Source organism: Pteropus medius, unplaced genomic scaffold (genome assembly GCF_902729225.1).
Source record: "Pteropus medius unplaced genomic scaffold, Ma_sr-lr_union100, whole genome shotgun sequence".
Lineage (NCBI taxonomy): Eukaryota > Metazoa > Chordata > Mammalia > Chiroptera > Pteropodidae > Pteropus > Pteropus medius.
The window spans coordinates 1,687,324-1,714,760 of NW_024344436.1; positions in this window are offsets into that span (position 1 = coordinate 1,687,324).

Sequence of the window (27,437 nt, forward strand, 5' to 3'; positions counted from 1 at the left end):
TCTAAGGTAGGCAATGAGGAAAGTGAAGATAGGAGAAAGATTAGAGATAGTGAAAAATTGGTAGTGTTAATGAATTGATTTAGATGTGAGGCAAATTATGGCAGAGTGAACATTAGAATAACTGAACTTAAAAAAAATATGAAGATCAGAGAAAGGAATACTTGATATAGAGATTTCAAAGGTGGAAGACCACATACTAGGAGATTGAATGAGTGAAAAAAAGTGTTGAAAAGAATTTTTTTTTAAAAAAGTATTAGAGTATTGAATCATATTAAAGAACAATAATAGATATTGGAGAAATTAAAGAAAAAGTCTTAATAAATGTGAAGAACTGTAAGAGAAAATAACTAGTAGGGGATTGATTCCATTAACATATAAAATCTATTTTGTTTTGTTTTGTTCTGTTTCAAGAAGAAATGGGGATAAGGGACATCTGGAAATTACACTCACCTCCTGTCATGAGAAAATGGAATCTAGTAAATAAGCGATCTCTTTTTGAGAGGTGGTAAAAGAAATAATAGCTTCAAGTCTCTGTTAGGAAATTCAGAATACCTGATTCTGGTTCTCTGCTGTATGACTTTGGAAAAGTCACTTAATGTGTCTTGTTATGAATTTTCAACCTATATTTTAAGCTGAACTAACTAGATGATCTCCAAGCATTTACCTAGGATTAGAATCTTATTTTTTATATTCATCATATTTACCACATTGCCTTATTTATTTTACCAGTTTTCAATTATTTTGGAATTATATCTGCTATTTGCTAAAAATGAACTTTAAATAACTGAAATATATGTGGTTTTCTTCTGCCTCCCAAAAGAAAATAGGTGGAAATACAATAATCTGCACAGATAACTTTTGGTTAGCCACACAAATGAAGCTTAGCATCACTGATGATAATTTGAAGATCAGATAATAAAAAAGCCGTTTAATTTTGGATTTGGATCACACTGTGACTTTCTTTCTTTTGCACATTGTAAACTAAACAAAATTTGCATTCTCCAAGTAATTATCGGCATGAGGATGAAGAGTTCTGGACTTGCACAAATGGAAAGAGAAAGACCGAGCTAAGATTTTCAAAGACAATCAAGAAATGAATCCATTGAATAATGGAGACTTAACTAAGTAAGCTTAGCTGTGTCTGACCGTCACAAAATTTAAAAGACCTAGAGTGTAAATGTCCTAGCACAGTGCCTGGTACAAAACAACTAAATAATTAATTTCCTTCTTTCTTTCTTTGATTATTCATAGAGGTTTCTTTTTTTCTTTTTTTCTTTTTTTTAACTAATTTATATGAAGGTCATTTCTTATCTTCTCTATTGATTTCAATCCTTGGAGAATAAAGAGGTCACAAATACAAAAGAAAAAAATGGCTCTACGGCAGAGCTTAATGTGACAATAAGGATGGTTTTCTTTTCCTATAAGGGTATTGTTAGAAAATGTGTGCGTTCAAAACTAGCATAACCTATTTGTTTTGCAGACATGGGGTAAATTGCCCTTTGGTTACTAAGATAGGACTATATGGCACGATGACAATGATTATTATAAGCAGCCACTCTTAAAATGGACAGTTTGAACATAATACAATATACTTAACAAATGGGATTTTAACAGTCTCCAGGTATTTTCCCTGCTGTGTGAGATCTACTGTGTTAAATCTCTTTGTTCAGCTCAAACAGGTCGTTTGTCAAATTCTTTCTCATTATTAAAAATATATTCAATGGCATTTAATGAGTACATATGAATTCAGAAATGATCGCAAATCAAAATTTCAAAAGTCATATTTTTATCTGCATGCTTTAAAACCATGAATATGTAGGAGGCCCTTAATGTGGACTATTCTTAACGTTAAAACAGAATCTGATTCTTCTAATATTCACTGAGTTTTTACAGCCTTCCGTTTTCAGGTAAGGAAATTATAGAATCCAAAGAGACAATGTCAGTGTTAGGGAAAGATGTCTCAACAAGAATGAGACTTAAAATCTCAAATTGAAGTCCCAGTTTAATCACTCTTCCATTCATTGTCTTTGTAATTAATGTTTGCTAATTCATTCTTTTATTTAGGCACTAGGGTTTACAGAGCGCTTTGCAAATAAAATGTGTTATATAAGCAGTAGTAGTAATAATAATAATTTTAATAAGCGTAATTTAAAGCTTAGACTATCTGGAATCTTATTTTGAAGCAGTGCTTCTTGTCTTTGCACAATCAGAAAAGTACATTACAAAATTGTGGGGCGGGGGAGAGACTTCCTTTTCAATTCCACACAGAGAGGCCTCCCAGCTGTTAGCTAAACTGAAAACATTCATGTTAACAATGCTTGCTATTTACCATAGCAGAATATTCTGCAGGACTAAGAAGCATGGCAATCTGTCAAAGCCTCCCTTATTTGAGCCAGGTTCTAATCCAAGAAGATCTTTCAAATATGGTTCACAAAATGAAGAAAAATTGTATGAGGAAGTGGGTGCAGCAGCCACTTAAAACTAAATGGAAACACTAAAGGAAAGGAGGCCCTGATTTCAGGCTACAATTGCTCGCCAGAGCCTGGTCCATAAAAACCTCGCCCCCAACAACTCCCTATGCTTTTTCACCTTTTTGCTGACTCAGTGCAGAGAAATGGAGACTTGGGAAGCCCTTGTTGAAGGTGATGGAACCTCAAAATGGGGGGAGCTTGGAGCCTGGATCCTCGAACTGTTTGAATGAGAGTTACTTGTTTTGAAATTTATGTGAGTGAGACATAAACCTCTAATTGCGTGTGTGTGTGTGTGTGTGTGTGTGTATCCTAGTCTAGTTCTCAGATTAGGTGTGCTTCTGATTATATATGCTATATAATGTTATAAATATATTAAATATAATATATTACATAATATGTATTTTATATATTATAGTGGAACTAATTTGAGAACTATTTTGTATTATATATGACATACACATAATATGTATAATACTTGATGTTATCTATATATTATCATAAACGCAGCCAATCTCAGAACTAGACTAGGATCAAACTTCCAGAACTGTGGTGCAAAGTCAGAAGAAACAGCAGTCAACCTGCCTTGATGCTGAGCACTGAGCATTTAACCAGAGTTCTTAGTCCTTCACTAAGGACAGGATTGGTCCCAGATGTCAGAATGACACTGTAGCCTGCATATGGAGATCAAGTGGCTTTAACAGTATAGAAATGAGCATAGTGGGGACAAGGAGTATGGCAGGTCCTGACAATTATCACTCAAGTGACTTCTTTATAGTCATTTGCAGGTGGCTACTAAAGGCAGATTCAGCCCAAGGCTCCCTGCTAAGCTCTGGAAGTACTGCAGGCTACCTCCAGCCCTACAGACTTTGTCACTAAAGACCCCATTAATACCAGGTACACGCTGGGCTTGTCAAGGCCATGCTCACCTCTGTGACTCTTCTCTGTTTACCAGCAGGTGAGCTAACTTCATAATCCTTCACTGGATTTTTCTTCCTCGTTTCTATCTCCAAGAAGATTATAGTCCTGTAATATCTTTCTTCTTTCTTCTATTTACTACAAGGCTGTGTCTAAATGTGATTAGATTTACTCTGTGCCAGTGCTTGTGTCTGGAAGTCACAAACTGCTAAAAGGTAGATTTGAGAGATGCTCAACAATTTTGCCTTTCCATTTTGCCTTTTTATTTCTCTCTGAAGCCCAAGCAATGTAAGTTAAAACCAATTTATTTTTTTCTCAGATAGATGCCGCAGCCATTATATTGGGGGTTAAATGTTTTTCACTCTCCTAAAATGGTTAAGATATCTATTTTATTGGGTTACTTCAGCTCCCTGCAATCTACATCCTGTTACCAATGAAGGTCACAGAGATTTTGGAAGCGGAGTAATGGAGTCTTGGGGGCGCCGATTTTATTGATGCAGCATCAGTACATCATCGGTGATGAAAAATCTGCAAGTCCTGATATCTCTCTGGATTCTGAGAGCCCAGCCTGGGATTAGAGGTGTGCAAGACAGGCTTTTCTTTTCCTCTAGAGGTATAGCTTCTATTCTTAGGTTCATGTCCAAAGGCACAAGAGACCAGGGCTGTCAAGAGCCCTTCAGAATGCTCTACTAACATCAAGCTTGGTCACCTGAAGCTAAGTACAAGGCTATCTCTCTAATTTTTCAACATACTAGGGAAGAAGATTCTGAGAACTGTTAATTTACCCCATGATACGTTCATCCTGAAATTCAAGGTATTCTCCATAAATCTAATTGCAATCCTTAAAAAAAAAAAAAAATCTGTGCTGTTTCTGTCCTTTTCTCCTGTTTACAATAAACACTATTGTGGCAATCTCTCAACAACTACGCCCCATTCAAATCTATTCTCTTCTTCCCTATGAAAATAAAATGCTATAATTTGACCCCCAAAAGGACAACACCATATATTTTACACCTAGAAAACCTTATCATCATAATTTTAAGCTTTTCTCCTTGTGCTACAAATATTGAAGTAAAGTTAAAAATTAGAAATTTGAGGTGTGGGTTGCATCTTACTAGCTTTTGCTGATCTTTTGAGACAAAGAGAATTGAGTAGGTCTTCAGCTCAAGGGGTGCAATGATCTTGAGCCCTGTGCTCAGATATATGAAGTGAAAGAGGAAGTACATACACAAACAGAAGCAATCAGTGGGCGAGGAGAGTTACAGAGAAGTGGCAAGAATTGCTTTGGTCTATTGCTGGACATTTTCACTCAGCCTCTGCTCAGCTCATCAGAATGACCTCTGGTCCTGATGTAACCAGGCACATGATTTTGATTATCTTATTTCCCCTCTAGATCACCTGTCAGCTCTTCATTTCCTTACTCATTTTCTAGTTTGGATTCTAAAACACCTTTCTAATGTCACTTCCCTTCTTAATAAGCTTTAATAGTTCCTCATGGTCTATAAGATAAAACTGCATGCACAATTAACTTTAATACAGTAGCTAGCATTTATTGAGTCCTCTTAGGTGCACTGCACTGAGCACATTATATATATGGAAACTTCACAACTCTCCTTCAGAGTCAGTCTTGTATTCCCATTGTACAGATGAGGGATCTGAGGCTCCAAGGGGCTTTCTTCGGGTCAAATATCTATTAAGTGGTAAAGTCAGCATTTAAACCCATGTTCTTTTTATTTCAAAGTCATCACCTTCACAACAGAGTGTGTTACTTGTGCTCATTCATCAATCTATTCATTTACTGAACATTAATGGTAATTTTATCAACAAATTATTAAAGGAAGACAGAAATAGGAGCAATTAAATCTCTTAGGGACATTAAAGGGGGTTAATATTTGAAAGATAATTAGAATTGTTTCAAGTAGTGCGAGTGTCGATATGTGCAGGCAATGAAATGGCTTTTGGAAGATGGCTTTCCTAGCACAGTGAACATGAGAAAATGAATAAATAATCCAAAATGAAGCATTCTGCCATAGCAAATGTGAAAAAGAAACCAACCTCCAGGAGGAATGTCCTTTGATTCAAACTAAACTTACTGACTTAAAAAATGTACGATTCACTATAATTTCCTTTAGAGAAAGAAATGTTGATTTGAGGAGGGTGGCAGTACATGTTTTCTCTTAGAAATCTGTATCTACAGCTTCCTAAAGAGGTATTTCTTCATAAGACAGTGAGTCTAGACTCTAGAGCAGGCCATGCATCTGGGGAATTATCAAACCTGTCACCTGAAACTTCCTTTCATTGGACTCTTCTAGTAGGTGAAGCATACTAAACATTTGGTGGAGAAGCACTGTTCGAAAGGAAAAAGAATCTTAATGAGAATTACATGGGCAAGAATCTCTTATGTCATCTGCAAACCTCTGGCATCACAACAGAGGGGCCATCTTACATTCACCATGGGCCAATTGGCTTGAAGGGAGGAGGCCAATTCTGTAGTCCTCTGAGGTCTATTGCCCCTGAGACATGACCTTCCTTTAAAGGTGTCCATTTCATGTGATGACTGGGAAGTAGAGAAATAATTTCTGCTTAGAGTAATCATTTGCAGAAGCAGTGGCTGACGCCTCATTCTAAAAGAAACATGTATGAGTGAGGAACTACCAACAACTCAGACAAAACCTTTCTTCCAACATCTTCTCTTTCCCAACCTAACCCAAACTGTTGACTCAAACCTCAAAACACATATGTTATCCTTTCAAATTCCTCTTCTCTGATCTCAATTTCTCATGGTGACCGCAAATTTTACTTTATTCTTTTTTTGTGTCTGTTGCCATTTTTCCTGGGATTATAAGAAATAAAACTGTCTTATTTTTCCCCAGGACCCAGATATGTCATAAAATAAATTATCATGATTTTCTTCTCTTGCTTTACTTATGCCTTCCCTCCCAATGCATATATCAAATCATGTCTGATGTGCTGGGGACACTTTATATTAGTGTGTGGAGCCACTGGATATATCCCATGTCTCATTTTGGGTTCTATTTCCAATTTCTTTTTCCATATAGTATTGGTGTTCTCTGATAATTTTGTTTTGCCTTTTTAATATGTTATATTTAGAAATGCAAAAGGTACAAGATGATTCCTTGGGAGAGTCTCCTAACATAGTTTATTTTATTTCAGAGAATTGGCCAAGAAAATGTACCCATAGTTCTACTTTCTCTCTCAACTTGCAATGTTGAAAGCTTAAAGATAACACCAAGGAAGGTATATCCCCTTTCTCCTTTTTCATTCTAATTTCAATAATCCCAAAAGCAGATATTATCTTTGTCAGTTAAAGCTCTTTCCAGCTACACTACTCAATTATATATAAGGGATCGGCTTCAGCCAAATCTCTGGCTCTCAGTTCCATAGTATCCATAGTCATCAACTTTGTGGGTTATTTTTTTTTCATATTCACTAGCTCCTTCAAATATTTCCAGTGTATAGATTCTTAATACAACTATTATTAGTGCAACCATAAAATTTTCCTCTATTAAGAGTGATCATAGAAGATAAAATATCTGATCTCCAGTTCTCCTGCATTTAGTTACTATCTAGTTGACCGCAAACAAGTCATATCTCCTTTCTGGTTTTCTTATCCTCAACTGGAAGAGATTTTTAGATTAGATGCTCATTAGGATCATCCAAGCTCTAATCTTATGACTACCAAATCTGGTGGGTGATGTTCACTATTAACTAGCTAGTTGAATGAGTCTTTAATTCTTTTAAGAAAAAGCAAACCAATGGTGGCAAGAGTGAGCATCCTTGTCTTGTTCCTGACCTTTGAGGAAAAGCTTTCAGTTTTTACCATAGAGTATGATATTAGCTGAGAGTTTGTCATATACGGACTTTATTATGTTGAGATACTTTTCTTCTGAACCCATTTTATTAAGTGTCTTAATCATAAATGGATGTATCTTGTCAAATACTTTTTCTGCACCTATTAATTTGATCATATAATTTTTATCTTTTCTATTGTTGATGTGGTGCATCATATTGATTGATTTGCATATGTTGAATCATCCTTGAGTCCCTGGAATGAACCCAACTCGATCACAATGTATTATCTTTTTAATATGTTGTCATATCCAACTTGCTAGTATTTTGTTTAGGATTTTTTGTATCTATGTTTATCAAAGATATTGGTCTGTAATGTATGTGTGTGTGTGCATGCGTGCGTGCGTGCGTGTGTGTGTGTGTGTGTGTTTGTGTGTGTGTGTGTTGTCCTTGCCTGGTTTTGGTATCAAGATAATGATGGCCTCATAAAATGAGTTAGAAAATATTCCCTCTTCTTCAATTTTTTGCAAGAGTTTGAGAAGAGTAGGTATTAAATCTTTGAATGTTTGGTAGAATTCACCAGTAAAGCCATCTGGTCCTGGATTTTTCTTTTTGGGGAGGTTTTAGATTACTGTTTTATTTTTTTTTAATACTGATTGTTCTATTTGGGTTTTCCAATTCTCCATGTTTCAGTCAAGGAAGGTTATATATTCTAAGCATTTGTCATTTTCTTCCAGGTTATTGAACTTGGTGGCTTATAGTCTTTCAGTATTCTTGTATAATCCTTTGTATTTCTGTGATGTCCATTGTAACTTCTCTTTCATTTCTTATTTTATTTATTTGAGTCTTTTCTCTTTTTTCTTTAGTGAGTTTAGCCAGAAGTTTGTCACTTTTATTTATCTTTTCAAAGAAAAGATAAATAAGAACCAGCTCTTTGCTTCATTATTATTTTTCTTTTTTTGTTTTTGTTCTCTTTTTCATTTAATTCTGCTCTAGTTTTTATTATTTCCTTTTTTCTACTGACTTTGGGCTTGGTTTGCTTTTTGTTTTCTAGTTTTTTAAAGTATAATGTTAGATTGTTTATTTGAGATTTTTCTTGTTTTTCTTGAGGTAGACCTGTAATTCTATAAACTTTCCTCTTATTGTCACTTTTGCCATATCCCAAAAATTTGATGTTTTATTATAATTTTCATTTGTCTCTATTTATCTTTTGATCTCTTCTTTTATTCCTTCTTTGACCCAATAATTGTTCAGTAGCATGTTGCTTAATCTCCACATATTTGTAGTTTTTTTTCCAGCTTTCTTCTGGTAGTTAATTTCCAGTTTTATACCATGGTGGTACAAAAATATTCTTGGTATGATTTCAGTCTTGTTAAACTTTTTGAAGCTAGTTTTGTGATTCAATGTATGGTCTATCCTTGAGAATACACTTGAGAAAAATGTATATTCTGGCATTTTGGGATGGAAAACTCTATAAATATTGATTCTGTCAATTTGGTCTAATGTGTCATTAAGGCTGGTTTGTTTTGCTGTTTGATTTCCTTATTGGCATAGCCACTGTAGAAAACAGTATGGAGTTTCCTTAACAAGTTATGAATAGAACTACCATATGACCCAACAATCTCTCTTCTGGGTATCTAACCAAAAAAATTGAAAACACCTACTCTTGAAGATATATGTACCCTTATTTTCAGTGCAACATTCCTTACAATAGCCAAGATATGAAAACAGGCTAAGCTTCCTTCAGTGGAAGATTAGATAAAGAAGTGGTATGTGTATACAATGGAATACTACTCAGCCATAAAAAAAAGATAAAATATTGCCATTGATGACAACATGGATGGCTCCTGAGAATTTTCTGCTCAATGAAATAAGTCAGATTGAAAAGGACGAGAACCATTTGATTTCTCTCATATGTGGGATATAAAACAAAGAATAACAAACAAACAAAATAACAGGTGATGAGCACATTAATAGAGTTTACAGATGTGGTATTATAAGGCTGTACAGATGAAATTTATATAATGTTATTAACCAATATTATCTCAATAAATTTAATTTAAAAAAATAAAAAACAATGAAGGAGACTGAAAAACTGTGTATAATGAATACCACAAACTTCATAGACTGAAATCACAGAGGCAAATTGTTAAGTGTAAAATAAAAGAAATTTGTGATTTAGAAGGAAAAACAAGAAATCATTCCACACTGGTCCCTCGTCACTCATCCACTCATTCAGAGACATAACGATCATGTTCTCACATAGGTCAATGCCTCAATTTCTTCCTCAGTGTCTGTTTCTACAGCAATTAAGACTTCAAAGTTATAACAGCATTTTATTTAATTTGTTTTATTTTGGTCTAAGATCTCACTAAATCAGAGATTAATAACTTTGTGTGCTCAGAGAAAAACTGAGGGCCTCACTATTTCCCTTCCTTTTCTTTTTCTATGAAACTTTCTGTCTCAGATCAAGTTTTCCTCTTCGTTCTCTTCCCACACTTCTTGTTTTAGGTAAAAAATTTTAGTTAGGCTGTTACCTGCATCTGCCCCCTATGAAGCTCTTAACATTAGCCCCATGTGTTATGCCCCACATATATTACTAAAGGGACTTGCAATAAGAAGGCAGGTGGCCTAAGGTATTCATTAATGCTAAATTTAACTTTACATTTGCTATCTTGAGCAAACCATTTCCCTTCTCTGTTTGTGCCTGCATTTTGCCTCATATGAAATTGAGATAATAACAGTTACCTTCTGCAGCCCACCAGGGTGTTATGAGGATTAATTAAAGTTCTTTGAAGATGACAAGTCCGAAGCACAGTTATTATTAACTAAGCAAACTGCTTGTTTTAATACCAAGGGTCTCTGAGAAGGTCAGACTAGCTCCCTTAAGCACAGCCCTGACTCTCATTTTTTCCCATATTACTTTCTGCTGGTTCCAGCACGCAGAAGACCTGGGGGTGTTCTTTGAGAATGTGCTTTTTCAATGGGATTAAATTGCATAAATAATTGAAAAGTGCCAATGTGCCCGAAGAGTGTAGAACAGATTCTCATTCCTTCCCTCCTTCCAAGCCACCTCTGTGGAGCAGTGACTCTGGGCCTTCTAAAATTTTCCGAGGTAAACATCGCATTGCAGAGGCCAATGATAATTAATTCCTGGCACAAACATGTCATTTTGCTTCCTTTGAAATATTTCACAAAGTGTTATATGCCAAAGGAAAGAACATTGGCTCATTGAGTCTCTCTTCAATGATGGAAAAACTGAGGTATAAATATGTGAGCCCATTTTCCTTAAAAAAAAAAAAAAACAGAGGAAAAAACAGAGGAAAAAATCTTAATTCCTATACTCACAGATTTTTGAGTTGGAGTATTGTAATAGTTTAAAAAACAGCATTTTATAGTTAAGAATTGTCCATCTCTGGCCTTAGTTCTCTGTAGACTAGTGCCAGTTTGGTAATTTTACAACCCAGGAAGTAATAAAAACCTAAAGGAGCACTGTCAAGTTTCTGGCTATTTCTCACTTTCTCCAATTTATATCTTTTTGTTATTAGATAAAAATCGCTATTTTGGGGTGTCCATTCTAGTTTTTCTTCTACGGAACATCACCTCCTCTCTATCAGTCTCCTTAAACTGTGATGCTCATAATGTGCACCAAGTACTCCAGATACAGTCTGATTGTCATAGAGCAAAATGAAATCTTTCCCTCTTGTTCCAGATACAATTCACTCTTATGTAAGACAGGTCGTATTGATGATGCATTACATTAAATATCAACTAACATTACCGCATCCTTTTCACCTCTTGCTAATGAAGGATTTTTTTCCTCTGTCTTTTATCGGAGTAATTAATTTGTGACTTGTATGCAAGACTTCACTTTTATAGATATTTATTTAGCATTCTGATGTAAACCTGTATTTCTCCGCTTGATTAAATCTTAATCAACCTGACTTTTTCATGCAGTCTATAAGCTAACTTTTTCTACCAACGGTAAGAATGTTGATCCCTTTATTTCCTTTATTGCTTTTGCAGATGTTTAGTCTGCAGAGGAAGACAATTCAGCAAAAATAAAAGCAAGGCAGAAGCAAGAAGAATGAGAGTTAGTAAGTAAAGTATAGAAAGAAGCGTGATAGTGGAGAGAAGGATAATTTAAAATTTCCTAATTTCTTACCACACCTTCCTAAAGATGTCAATGCAAAATAGGAAGAATTTCATTTTTTCCAGATCACACAATAGAACACATGACTAATATGATATAAAAAGAACAAATTTCTAATTTCTCAGGCAGTTTCTCTAACTTGTTATAACTTTATTTTCTCTGTTATTTCAGCTTCATATTTCCCACCAGGAATACTAAGAGGGTCTCGCTAATTTAGGACAAAAAAGTTCTTTAATGGATCATATAGGGAAATCATACCTTCCTTTCCCATTCCTGGGAGTCCTTGCTGATGCAGAAACTATTCTATTATTTTCTGGGGATCTGGATTATGGCATCACACACTATCAAGCCATTAGTTTCCTGACTATTGAACTTTCATCGGCTGTTAAAAGTTCACCCCTCTACCCTCTTTTGGAAATGAAGCTCTAGGGATTGTCTTTCATTTCTATTTTTATTAAAAAATTTTAATGCATTGCCATTTTACCCTCTTGCTTGCAATGATTGCGTGAAGAACCAAACAGCAGCCAAGAATGACTCCTAAGTAATCCTTAGAGAAATAAGAGAAGTCATAATTGAATAATCTGCCACCAACAGTTATTATCTGGGTTACAGTTTTTCCTAGTGTGCCTTTATGCCAGATTGTGGGGGTGTAAATAGAATGTGCTCTTGGAAAAGGAGGAATGGAGCTAAGAAAGAGAAGACAAAGTAGAGGATAAAGAGTGCCTACTACAGAGCCAAAGATTAAAAAATTAAAGTTGTAATAGCGCAAAGATTGCCTTCTGAATTGTACAGCTAACATTGTCTTCTCTGAAATCCAGTTTAGGTTAATATCCCGAGGAAGCCTTGGCATCAGCCTCCCTACAAATGTATAAATTGGGTTTGAGCAGCACTTGCTGGAGGCTCTCCACATGTTTCAGAAAGAGACATAATGCCATCTTCCCCCTTAAATCAACAATAATAATTTAGCAAGATAATTTAAAACCTATTAGCAATGATAATTGTTAACAGTAAAAATAGTGTGTGTTATATTAGAATAATTGAAGCAAGCACGATAGGAATATCAATCATTCATTTCCTTTTTACTTGATTGTGAGTTCAGAGAAAATGGTGCCAGTGATGCAGGTTTCTATCAGAATGGTGTGACAATCAGGAGAGAGATAAATTAACTGAGCAGACTTCACTATTACCCTCCCTCTCCACTCCTTCCTCCTGCTTCCCCCATATCCCTAAGGTACACAAATACAGACTTTGCCACTAAATATCTCATAGCTGTTAATTCCTGCTGTTTTAACCTTTATGTGACACTTTCATTTCCTTTTTAGAGATACAAGGAGTATTCTTTTGGCAGTTGAAACCTGATTAGAAATTTGCAGTGGGGTGTGGGGAAGCGAGGGTGGCCCATGCTCAGCTAGACTCAGGTGCATCTCCTGATTTTATAGTTTGTCAGCCTGGCTTCCTGGGATGTGAGTCTTCATAAAAGTTTATAGACACAAGGTTCTTACTTCTGCCCCAGGAGATTTTTTTTCACCTTAGGGACTTTTTAAGGGAAACTACTTAACCCTTAGAGGGAAAGAAATAAGCTAGAGATCTAGAGACTGGAGGAAGTAAAAATGAAAACAATGGGATAGGGCACAGATGATTGCATATAACAAAGACAACCTAGGAATTAATGAGACAGGATTTCTTCTTTCAGTAATGAAAAACTGCCTCATGACTTACCCAGGACAGCTAGCTCTTGCAGGTAGGTCTCTTCATAGGTATCTGTGTGTGAAAATGAGTGTATGTGAGAACCAGAGCATTGTGAGACAGACAGAATCAACTAGGTAAAACAGGCTCTCCTTTAAGCTTTCACCTTCAAATGAAAATGCATAAGTTACACATTTCCTACCCATGATTACCCTCTTTTGAATTTGTAAAAGATTTCCTCATCCTTCTATAACATGCTAGTTTACCTCTTTAGGGTGTGACAGCCAATATTATCTTAGCGTACAAAATAGCATATTCTATAGGCCCTCACAGTACATAAATAAATAAATAAATAAATGAATAAATGAATGAATGAATGAATAAATAAATAAATTTCTCCCAGAGGTATACAGACATTATTATAAGAACTTCATTCTTATTTTTTAATTTATCTGATCTTACCATCTAAAAAACATGGGCAGATCTTAACCTTCTTAAATAACATTATCCTGGTTATAGAGGGGTTACCTAAATCAATGTGACACTGAAGAAGCCTTGAGTGGAAAAATGCCATAGGGCTAACTGTGATGAGATGTGAAATACCCAAAAAACCTTCAAGTAATATGAAGGAAGGAATTCCTTGTGCTGGAGAAGATGGATTCAAGTGATTATAATCTTTTGAGGATGATGGTGGAAAATTTGAATTGTTGGTGGATCTCTTCATGCACCCATGAATCAGTGCCATCTGAGAAAATTCAAGTCACTATTATCACATTCTATGGTGTGACTATGAGTAATAATTATAGAGAAGAAAATCACTGTCGATATCTTAAAGACAAGGAAAAGAAAGGATTAACTCAGTAACACACATAGCCCAAACTTTTCTTTCAAAAAGTACCAAAATTGTGTTATGTTTTGGTACATGGTTCCACACAAAATTTTAAGGCAGTAAATTTATAATCTTTTTCTTCTCTTTCTTCTACCTTTATCATGAATAACTTGCACCAATATCAAACTGAACCTTAGCAATTATTAGTTATTATCTTCACAATCTACTCTTTAGCACCATGTCTTGGCTTTAGTTTTAACTACCAAGAACACTGTGGAAATGCACTGACCTAGAGAATAATTCTCCAGTGAGCCTCTTCTCTCATGATGGAAGTTTGGTGGCCACAATTCAGATTGTCTTGGGCTGCCCCTGGCACTCACAGTTGATGCCATTTCAGGCCACTATTGCTCACATTTCTTTTGTCAAGTTTGGAAACAACTTTGCCTTTAGTCGGTTTGCTTGAGCCCTGATACCTACACTTGTCCCATACACAGCTGTTCATTCTTTAAGGCACATATAGAATATGAGGGTAGCTGAGTGTGGGTGAAACTTACCAAAATCCATCATATTGTTATTTTAAACATTTTACTTTTTTATTCTCCTCTCTAGCTTCCAAGTTCATCTGTTTTGCCTGATTCATTCCCTATGGTGGATATTTTTCCCATGAAGACTCTGAAATCCAATAAGAACCCACAATTTAACCAAATGTGCACATGGTTTCCAAGTGTATGCATGAGTCAGGAACATTCAGCCAGAAATATTCTAGCTCCATGTGAATCAATGGATGCATAGAGATAGTGAACAAAAATGGCATGAAAGGTGTCATTTAATTTCATTTAATAACTCTGTCTCCCTGGGAAACTTACGTATTTTGTAAGAGGAAAACAAATTAAGTTTTATAAAAATTCAAATTTTCTCTGGAAATTATTCACAAAATAGATTTTGTAATTATTCTTAATTTATCAACTCTTTAATTCATCTTATTTTCTCATTGCAGTAGCTCTTTGAGATATGTATTTGTTGCCTCATTTTACCTTTGGGGTACTAAAGTTTACGTTATATAAATGAAAGCAACAGAGAACTCAAGATTCTGTCTCAGCACTTATCCCACTATTCCATAGTGCCAGTATACATTTATAGACAGTAGCACATATATTTGAGAGTATAACTCCTGCCTTTATCTAAATTAGACCCAGAAAAGTTACTCCAAGGATAAAAGTATGTGTCAATATCTACAATTCAATTAGCATAATGCATCACATTAACAAAAGATAAAAATTATATGATTATCTCAATAGTTGCAGGAAAAAAAATTTGAAAAAATTCAACATCTATTTATGACTTAAACTCTCAATAAAATGGGTATAGAAAGAACATACTCCAACATAATAAGGGCAATAATAGGACAAACTCACAATTAACATATGTCAATGAAGAAAAGCTTTCAGCTTTTCTTCTAAGATTAGAAACAAGATAAGAATGCCCACTCATTATTTTTATTCAATATAGTATTGGAAGTCCTAGCCACAGCAATCAGACAAGAAAAATAAATATAAGGCATTCAGATTGGAAAGGAAAATGTAAAAGTGTCACTATTTACAGATGGCATGATATTATATGTAGAAAACCCTAAAGACTCCACCAAAAACAAATAGACAAAAAAACTATTAGAACTAATAAGTAAATTCAGCAAAGTTTCAAGATACAAACTATTGTTCAGAAACTGTTGCATTTTTATACACTAAAAATAAACTTTCAGAAAAAAATTTTAATCCTATTTGCAATTGCATAAAAAATATAAAATATTTAGTAAAAAAAATTATCCAAGGAAGTGAAAGACCTATAGTCTGAAAGTGAAAGGATACTGATGAAAGAAATTGAAGACAACACAAATAAATGGAAAGATATATCATGCTCATGGATTGGAAGAATTAATACCATTAAAATGTCCACACTACCAAAGCAATCTACAGATTCGATGCAATCTCTTTCAAAATGCTAATGACATTTTTCACAGAACTAGAACAAAGAATTCTAAAATTTATATGGAACCATAAAGACCCCAAAATAGTCAACGCAATCTTGAGAAAGAAAAAAAGAGTTAGAGGCATCATACTTCCTGTTGTCAAACTATATTACAACACTATAATATGCAAAAGAATATGATGTTGACACGAAAATGGACATATAGATCAATTGAACTGAATAGAAGATCCAGAAATTAACACATGTTTTTTATGGGCAATTAATTTACAATAAAGGAGGCAGGGATATATAATGAGGAAAGACTGATTTTTTTTAAATAAACGATGTTGGGAAAACTGAACAGATGCATGCAAAAATATGAAACTAGATCACTTTCTTACACTGTATAAAAAATAAACTGTGCCAGAGCATTGTGAGACAGACAGAATCAACTAGGTAAAACAGGCTCTCCTTTAAGCTTGATAGATAGATAGATAGATAGATAGATAGATAGATAGATAGATAGATGATAGATAGATAGATAGATGATAGATAGATAGATAGATAGATAGATAGATAGATAGATAGATGATAGGTAGATAGATATTCATTATATGTATAAAGGGATATTACTCAGCTATAAAAAAGATTGATATTTTTTCGTTTGGACATTCTTATGGGTGAATCTAGAGGATATTATGCTAAGTGAAATGAGTCAATCAGAGAAAGACAAAACCATATAATTTCACTTATATGTGGAATCTGAAAGACAAAACAAATGAACAAGAAAAGCAAAAACAAAAAGAAATCAGATACAAAGAACAAACTGATGATTACCAGAAGGATTCATTGCAGCTGTCACTATGTAAGGTCTATAGATGTCAAATTATTGTGTTGTACACCTGATACTATATATAATATTGTATGTCAAATACACTTTATTTTTATTTTTTTAATTAATTAATTAATTTTTTATGGTGACATTGGTTAAAGAAATCCAGTAAGTTTCAGCTGTACACTTTAACGGTAAGGCATATATATATTTTCACTGTGTGTTCACCTCCCATAGTTAGATTTCTTTCTGTAAACACATGCTTAAACCCCTTTACCCTGTCTACTTCCTCCCTACCCCAAACCCTACCTTCTGATAACCACTAGTCTATAGTCCATGTCCGTGAGTCTCTGTTTCTTTTTCCGATTCCTTTGTTGCTTTTAGGTTTATATCCCACGCATAAGTGATATCATGTGATTTTCAACTTTTTCTGTCTGGCTTATTTCACTTAGCATAATTATCTCAAGGTCAATCCAGGTTGTCGCAAATGGCAGCATTTCATCTTTACTTATGGTTGAGTAATATTCCATTGTATATATGTACCACAGCTTCTTTAGCCAATCATGTATTGTAGGACACTTTGGTTGCTTTCATGTCCTGGCCACCATGAATAATTCTGCCATGAACATGGGTGTGCAAATATCTTTTCGGATATGAGTTTTCAAGTCTTTGGGGTAAACACCTAGTAGAGGAATTGCTGGATCATATGGTAGATCAATTCTGAGTTTTCGAGTAACCTCCATACTGTTTTCCATAGTGGCTGTTTGCAGTCCCACCAGCAGTGTATGAGGGTTCCTTTTTCTTCACATCCTCTCCAGCATTTGTTATTACTTGTCCTGTTGATTATAACTATTCTAACAGATGTGAGATGGTATCTCATTGTGGTTTTGACTTGCATTTTCCTCATAGCTAGCGATGTTGAGCATCTTTTCAAATATTTGTTGGCCATTTATTTGTATGCCCTCTAGAGAGAAGTGTCTGTTCAGGTCCTCTGCCTATTTTTTGATTGGATCATTTGTTTTTTTGTTGTTATTGAGTCGTATGAGTTCTTTGTATATTTTGGATATTAGGCTTTGATAAGAGGCATTGTTTGCAAATCTATTTTCCCATTCCGGTGGTTGTCTCTTTACCTTGTTGACGATTTATTTTGCTGAGCAGAAGCTTTTTAGTTTCATGTAGTCTCAGTCATTATTTTTTTTGCTTTTACATCCCTTGCCTTTGAGGTCAAATTCATAAAGTCCTCTTTAAGTCCAAGGTCCTTGAGTTTAGTTCCTATGGTTTTTTTTTTCTGTGCATTTTATTGATTCTGGTCTTATATTCAGGTCCTTAATCCATTTTGAGATAATTTTGATGTATGTTGATAGCCAACAGTCTAGTTTCATTCTTTTGCAGGTGGCTTTCCAGTTTTCACAGCACCATTTATTGAAGAGGCTTTCTTTTCTCCACTGTATGTTTTTTTGGCTTTTTTGTCCCAAATTATTTGCCCATATAAATATGAGTTTACTTCTAGACACTTGATTATGTTCCACTGGTCCATATTTCTATTTTGCTGCCAAACCATGCTGTTTTGATTACTGTTGATTTGTAGTATAATTTGAAGTTGGGCAGAGTGATATCTCCAGTCTCGTTCTTTTTTCTCAGGATGGCTTTGGCAATTCAGGGTCTTTTGTGCTTCCATAGAAATCTGATGATTTTTTTGTTCTATTTCCTTAAAAATGCCAATGGGATTTTGATGGAGATTGCATTAAATCTGTATAATGTTTTACGTAATATAGTCATTTCAACTGTGTTGATTCTTCCAATCCAAGAACATGGAATATCTTTCCATTTCTTTGTATCTTCTTCGATTTCTTTTAATAGGGTCTTGTAGTTTTCATCATATAGGTCCTTCACCTGTTTCATTAAATTTATTCCTAGGTATTTTTTTTTTTTTGCTGCAATTGCAAAAGGAATGAAATTTTCCACTTCTTTTTCTGACATTTCATTGTTAGAGTATAGGAAAGCTATGGATTTTTGAATGTTGATTTTGTATCCAGAGACTTTACTGTATTTGCTTATAGTTTCTAGTGGTGTTCTTGTGGATTCTTTAGGGTTTTCTGTATAGAGAATCATGTCATCCACAAATAGTGACAGTTTGACCTCTTCGTTTCCTATTTGGATGTCTTTTATATATTTCTCTTGCCTGATTGCACTCGCTAGGACCGCCAATGTTATATTGGATAACAGTGGTGATTGTGGACAGCCTTGCCTTCTTCCTGATCTTAGAGATAATGTTTTTAGTTTTTCACCATTAAGTATAATGTTGGCTGAGGGTTTGTCATATATGCCTTTATTAGGTACTTTCCTTCTATACTGATTTTGTAAAGTGTTTTGATCATAAATGGATGCTGTATCTTGTTGAAGGCTTTTTCTGCATCTATTGATATGATCATATGATTCTTTTTTTAAATTCGTTTATGTAGTGTATCACATTAATCAATTAGCATATGTTGAACCATCCCTGTACCCCTGAGATGAAGCCCACTTGATTGTGGTCTATAATCTTTTTAATATGTTGCTGTATTCAGTTCACTAGTATCTTATTTAGGACTTTTGCATCTGTGTTCATGAGAGATATTGGTCTGTAGTTTTCTTTTTTTGTGTTATCTTTACCAGGTTTTGGCATCAGAGTAATATTGGTTTCATAAAATGAGTTGAGAAGTATTGCCTCCTCTTCGATTTTTTTGGAAGAGTTTGAAGAGAATAGGTATTGAATCTTCTTTGAATGTTTGGTAGAATTCACTGGGGAAGAATTCCTGGACTTTTACTTTTTGGTAGATTTTTGATGATTGTTTCAATTTCCATACTGCTGATTGATCTTTTTAGGTGTTCCAGATCTTCTCAATTCAGTCTAGGAAAATTGTATTTTTCTAAGTACTGGTCCATTTCTTCTAGGTTATTAAATTTGTTATTATATAAGTTTTCATAGTATTTTTGTATGATCCTTTGTATATCTGTGATGTCAGTCATAATTTCCCCTCTTTCATCTCTGATTTTGTTTATTTGTGTCTTTTCTGTTTTTTCTTTAGTGAGTCTAGCCAGGAGTTTGTCAATTTTATTAACCTTCTCAAAGAACCAGCTCCTTGTTGTATTTATTTATTTTTATTATTTTTTGTTTGTTTGTCTGTTTTCAATTTTGTTTATTTCTACTCCAATTTTGATGATTTTTTTCCCTTCTCATTTGTTCTTCCTTTTCTAGCTTTTTAAGATGAAGCGTTAGGTTGTTTATTTGGGCTCATTCTTATTTTTGGAAATAGGCCTGTAATGATATGAACTTTCCTCTTATGACTGCTTTTGCCATGACTCAAAAGTTTTGATATGTTGTATTATCATTATCATTCGTTTCTATGTATCTCTAGATTTCTCTTTTTATTTCTTCCCTGACCCAGTTATTCTTCAGTAGCATGTTGTTTAATCTCCATGTATTTGTGGTTCTTCCTGATTTCTTTTTGCAGTTGGTCTTTAGTTTCAAAGCAATATGATCAGAGAATATAGTTGGTATGATTTCAACCCTCTTATATTTGTTGAGGCTATCTCTGTGTCTCAGTATGTGGTTGATTCTCGAGAATGTTCCATGTGCACTAAAAAAGAATGTATAAGCAGCTGTTTTGGGATAGAAGGCTCTGTATATGTCAATTATGTCCAGTTGGTCCAATGTGTCATTTAAGGATGTTATTCTCTTATTGATTTTCTGTTTGGATGATCTGTCCATATCCAACAATGGGGTATTTAGGTCCCTTACTATGATAGTGTTTTTGTCTGTTTCTCCCTTTAGTTCTGTTAGTAATCGCTTTACATAATTCGGGGCTCCCTTATTGTGAGCATATATATTAATAAGTGTTACGTCTTCTTGGTGCATGATTCCCTTTATCATTATGAAATATCTCTCGGTATCTTTCTTTACCTTTTTTTATTTTGAAGTCTATTTCATCCGATATTAGTACCAGTACTCCCACTTTTCTCTGAATGCTATTTGCTTGAAATATCATTTTCCACCCTTTCACTTTGAATCTATATTTTAATTTGGAGCTGAGATGTGTCTCCTGGAGGCAGCATATGTTTGGGTTTTATTTTTTGACCTATTCTGCCACTCTGCACCTTTTAATTGGTGAGTTCAGTTCATTTACATTTAGGGTGATTATTGAAATATGAGGTCTTCTTATAGCCATTTTATCTTTTGCTTTCTGATAGCTCGGTGTTTCCATTTCTTCCTTGTCTTTATGGTTCTGTTTTCTTTATTTTGATTGGTTTTTGTGAGTTTTGCCTCTGTTTCTTCTTGTTTTATGTTATATACTTCAGTTCTGAACCTTTGGTGTGTGATTACCATTATGGATATGAAAAGGATAGTTATATATACAGTCGTCCATTTTCCTCTGCATGTGCCTCATCTCCTTTCCCCTTTGCGATTCTGGATCTTTGAATTCTCCCCTTCTCAGCCATTGTAATCACAATTTGTCCCTATGTATGCTGAATGTTTATTACTATCTTGCTATAGCAATTCTCTTTTTATTATTTAAGCTTATAATGTCCTGTTTTTAGTAAGAGTTTCACTCCTCTGTTTCTATTTGCCGGATAGTCACTTTACTTCTAATTATGTTTTTTTTGTTGTTGTTATTTTGTTTTAGATGAGCTGACACCTTACAGTATTTCCTGTAGTACAGGCCTTGTACTGGAGAATTTCCTCGATTTTTGTATGTCTGGAAAGGTCTTAATTCTCCTTCATATCTAAAGGAGAGCTTACCTGGATACATTATTCTAGGCTGGTAGTTTCTTTCACTTAATAGTTTAAATATTCCTTTCTAGCTTGTAAGGTTTGTGTTAAGTCTGATGATAATCTAAAGGGTTTTCTTTTATAAATTACTGTCTTCTTTCCCCTGGCTGCCCTGAGAATTCTGTCTTTGTCGTTAATTTTTGATAACTTTAATATGATGAGTCTTGGTAAAGGCCTTTTGGGTTGAGATAATTGGATGTTCTGTTGACTTCTTGAATTCCAAACTCCAGCTCATTCCTTAACTTTGGGAAATTCTCATCAACTGTTGCCTGAAAATGCTTTCTAATCCCTGCTCCATTTCCTCGCCTTCAGTAATGCCTATTATTCTTATGTTTCCTCCCCTGATGGTATCAGCTAGTTCTTGTATTTCTCTTTCACTATTTTTCATTCTTTGGTTTCTCTCTTCTTCTTTCTTATTTATTTCTAGATTTCTGTCTTTAATATCACTGATCCTTCCCTCTATTTGGTTGACTCTATTTACCAAGCTTGCTATTTCATTTTTCAACTCTTGCAGTGTGTGTGTGTGTGTGTGTGTGTGTGTGTGTGTGTGTGTGTGTTTTATCTACAGAAGATCTATTCTGTTTTTTTGAGGGCTTCAATATCCTTGCTCTTCTCATCTAGGTGTTTTTTCAATGTCTGAAATTGTTGATATAACTCATTTTGAAACTCACTGAGTTTTTTCAGAAGTATCATCCTGAATTCCCTATCATTTAAGTCACATATTTCTATGTCTGTAAGCTTATTTTCTGGAGATTTTTTTTTTCTGAGATGCCATGTGACCTTGGTTGTTCTCGGTGTTTAATGGACTATTTCTCCACCTGGGCATTAATGGAAGTTTTTATAGAAAGATTTATTATATAAAGGTATTGTTTTAGCCTTTTGCAAAGAAGGCACTTTTCTTTTGGTTTCCAGTAGGTGATGTCTAAGCCTCTTGGATCCCTGCTTTATATAAAGCTTTAATAATGCCTTTTAATTTTCTTGTAGATATTTAATCATGCTCACTACCCTCAGTCTCAGTCCCTGTCAGTGTTAGCGACAGTTTGAGTAGCATTTGTTCAGATTCCCCTTGGCTCCACCATGTTCAGTCTTGGAGTGTATAGGGGGAGGGGCCCTATGGGTTGAGAGTTGGGGCCTGCTGCTCAGCCTTGGTTTTACAACTGTGGCTGGTAAAAATCAACTGTTGTTTATCTGCCATCCTGCTTCTCTTCTTTCTGTCCTTATGACTGGGCTCTGCTGCCAGCTGTGTGACGCTCACAGCACTCCCAGGCAGGGATGTTCAGGGATGTTGCCATGTTTTCTTCCCTCCCTGTCCTCCTACAAGGAGCTCCGGTAGCTGTGAGAGCAGCTTCTTTATTTTTCCCAGTCCACCAGCCGACACCTGGGGTTCGAACCTGTGGTAGGTCTTATGTGCAGACCCCATGCTCAGACGTGCTGGTGTGCAGTTTGAGTGTTTTTTGTTGAGTTTTAGATGTTTAGCTTATTGTTGTTTCAAGGGGAGAGATCTGGGGATGTCTCTCATTCTACCATATTTCTCCAAACTCCTCAAATACACTTTAATAAAAAATATATATATTTATTATTGAACTTGACCCAGGTGTCAGAAACTAAACCAAAGAAAAAAAATACAACAACAAAATCACTATGTAGATTTTAAAGATCGCCAAACTTTAATGGCTCCCCATTTCCTGTTCTACTACATTAATATCCTTTAAATATTTTTTTTGCTCTTTCTTCATTAGCTTTTTTTTTTTATATATATGGAATTTCCTCTCTGGCAATGTTGTTTTCCTTAAAGTCCACATGTTTCTTCTTCCCACATATACTGCCATGCCTTTGTGCATGCTGGAGAATGTCTCCTCTTCTTTAACATCTCCCAATGATATGTTGCAGTGCTTCTTAATGTGTGGTGCACAGACTCCAGGAAGTACATCAAACCCTTTGAGAGGACCTCTAGGTCAGAACTATTTTAATATTAATACTAAAATATTATTTGCATTTTCACTGCACTGACATTTGTACTAATCATTCAATAACTATAATGAGTAAAACTACAAATCAGGGCAGTGAATATAAATCATACTACTAGTCATTGTAATCACTGCCATGTAAGAAAAAAAAAGAAAGAAAAGGGTAAAAAAAGCAAATTCTACATAAGACTGGCTTTGATAAAGTAGTAAAATTATAGCTGTTATTAAATATTGACTCTTGAGTAATCAGCGCTTTAATTATTCTGTGTAACAAAATGGGACACATACATTTAACATTTTGGGTTTGTCTGAATAATATGTTTTGGCAAATAGAATGTCAGTGGGTATGACATGAGCCACATCCAAATAAAAGCTTTAAGAATTATAATGATGAAAAAAATAATACTAAGGTATAAGCTTTAAAAAAGCTATTAGAACTAATAAAGGAGCTTAGGAATGTTGTGGATTATAAGATTTATATGTAAAGGTTAATTGTATTTTTTATCTTAAAAATTAAATGACATTTTGAAAATGAAATTAAGAAAACAATTATATTTGAAATATCATCAAAAAGAGTAAAATACTTAGGTATAAATTTAACAACAAAAGTGTAAAACTTAATACATTGAATGCTACAGAACATTATTGAAAGAAATTAAAGATCTAAATAAATGGAAAGATATCCATGATCATTGATCAGAAGGCCTAATATTGTTAGGTAAAATGTCAATATTATGTAAATTGATTTACAGTTTCAACACAGTTTTTACCAAATGCCAACTGACTTTTTTTGCAGAAATTGATTAGCTGATCCTAAAGTTCACATGGAAATGGAAGGGACCTAGAAAAACTAAAGCAATTTGAAAAAAGAAAAAAGAGAAAGAAAGAAAAAGTTGGAACACTTAACACTTTGTAATTTTTTAAAATTTACTACAAAGCTATTACAATCAAGACACTGTAGTATTGGCATAAGGATAAGTATATAGAACATTAGAACAGAATTGCAAGTCAAGAAATACACTCTTACATGTATTGTCAAACGAATTTCAACAAGGGTGCCAAGACAATTTAATATAGAAAATAATTGTCTTTTTAACAAATGGTGTTGCAAACTGGATATCCACTTACACCCCATCCCCTACCTCATGCCATATGCAAATATTAACTCAAAATATAAGCACTAAAGCTATAAACTATTAGAAGAAAACCTAAAAGTAAATCTTTATAACCTTAGGGTTAGACATGAAACCAAAACAATGAAAACTTGGTTTTTGCATATGACACTAAAAGTACAGTGACAAAAACAAAAAATATATGTTGCACTACATCAAAATTAAAGACTTTTATACTAAAAACAACACCATCAAGAAAGTGGGTAGACAACATATAGATTGAGAGAAAATATTTGAAAATTATGTATCTGATAAAGGACTTGCCTCCAGAATACATAAAGAACAACTAACTCAACAATAAAAGAACAAATGACCCAAGTAAAAATATATGAAAAAAGATTTGAATAGATATTTTTATAAAAAGTAATAATAATGGTCAATAAGCACATAAAAAGATTTTCAACGATATTAAGCATTAAGGATATGCAAATCAAAATCATAATGAGATACCATTTCATACCCACTAGGATGGCTACAATCAAAAAGACTGACCATGACAAGTGTTAGCAAGAATGTAAAGAAATTGAAATGCCCATATGTTGTTGATGAAAATATAAAATGGGCAGTCACTTTAGAAAAGAATTTTGTAATTCCTCAAACATAAAGTTACCACATTACTCACTAATTCCATTCCTAGGTATGTACCCAAGAGAAATAAAAAACACTGATCTGTACACAAACTTGTTTATAAATTTTCATAGCTACATTCATTATAATAGTCAAAGAATAGAAGTAATACAAATGTCCATCAGCTGGTAATCAGTAAATAAAATAAGATTTAACCATATGATAGAATATTTTGAGGGGGCAATTAAGTACTGATATATGTTATGGCATGGATGAATTTCAAAAACAAAGTAAATAGAAGAAGCTAGTCTTAAAAGATCACATGTTGTATAGTTCCATTTGTATAAAATGCCCAGAAGGCAAATCTACAGAGAAAAAAAGTAGATTAGTGGTTGTCTAGAGCTGGGGTTGAGATGGGAAGAGTAAAAAGTGACAACTAATGGTTATAGGGTTTCTTTTGGGGAGAATAAAATGTTCTAAATATCAGATTATTGATGTACAACTCTGAATATACTAAACAATATTGTAGTATATGATTTAAATGACTGAATTATATGGTATGTGGATTATATTTCAATGAAGCTGTTAAAATAAGGAAACAGGAAGGAAGAAGGAAATGGAAGAAGGAAGGAAGGAAGGAATAGGAAGGAAGGAAGAAGGAAAAAGGAAGGAAAAGAAGGAAAACTGTTGAAAATGTTGTTGTTAAACGTTGTTGTTGTTGTTGTTAAAAGTTGTTGTTGTTGAAAAGTTGTTGAAAAGTTGTTAAAAGTTGTTAAAGAAAAGAAAAGAAAAGAAAGTTGTTGTTGAAAGAGAGAGAAAGAAAGAGAAAGAGAGAGAGAAAGAAAGAAAGGAAGAAAGAAAGAAAGAGAGGAGAAGAGGAAAAGAGAGGAGAAGGGAAGAGAGGAGAAGAGAAAGAAAAACTATCGTGATACCACCTCTCTATCAGATGTTCTGGATGTACTATTCTACTTTAGCTACCAATTATTTTCTTTAGGACTTATTTCCTTATTTATAGTCTGCCCCACACTGTTTATTGTTTGCTCATATGCTCATTAGTAATTATTGAATATCTACTACATGTTGAGTGCTGTGCTACATACACACAAGCTTGACAGAGGTAGTGTGTAACAAATTAAAAATGAAAATAGTCTCCCTCATGACACAGTACAGGGTAAACTTACCCAAGTAGGGGAAGACCAAGCCCTACACTGAGAGAAGAGTTTCTTTGGTGGAGAGTGTAGAAAGAATTCAACGCACATGCCAAAGTTAGAGTCAAAAAAAAAAAAGTTTATTGGAGAATGAATAACGCTCCATAGACAGAGTGTGGTCTCCTCTCAAAGCAGAGAGTAAGAGAGCCCAAGATAAACTCAGAAGAACAGAGACAACAGAAATGAGGACAGTGAGAAAGAAAGTCACTGAGAGTAAAGGCACAGAGAGGGACATAATAAAGGCACTGAGAGGGACTGAGAGAAAGACACTGAAAAGGATGAATACAGGGAGAAAGATCCATAGTGTTCAGGGAATTCAGTCTATATATTATTCTTTAGTTCCTGTGAGTTACAGTTTAAAGACTGTTTACTCATTTCCTTTGGCATGGACATCCAGTGAGGCAGTCTCTGAATATAGCTTGATTTAACATTTTAGTTCTCTTGCCTCCCCACTACATTACTTATTCTCATTGAGCTTATGATGTATTAGGGAAAAAAGAGTTGTAAATTTTCATAGTAATTTTTTGGGCTTTTATTCATTGCTTTCCTTTTTGTATTTCACAAGTGGTATAAGTGATTGACTACCTAATTTATACATATCCACACAATAACTTAGTTTAGCACTTTGTAGGGGCTTAAAAAGTGTTTGCTGGCTGGTTGGAAAGTCTCTTAAACATATCCCAATTGATATCAGTTTCTAAATAAAACTTAGAAGTTCTTCAAACACTTGTTCATTTATTTCAGCTTTGGCACCATTGGAAGTTAGGAAACAAGGAGGCCCTCCTTCGCCTGGTTCTACCAATTCCACATGGGATGAACAGAATCCTTACAGTGACCTATGTGGATTATGCACCAACCACCATCACAAGAGTTCTGATCATCTCACTCACAGTAAGTGTTCTCTGGGGTTCCATTTCCTTACAGCTAATAGCACTCTGTTCTAAACAGTAATCAAAAAGTGACCCTGTAAATCTCAGACTTCCTGCATCATTGTGCATATCCTGATTCCCTGGGAGGGACTCTTGAGATTTACCTCTTTCCATTTGGGCTGT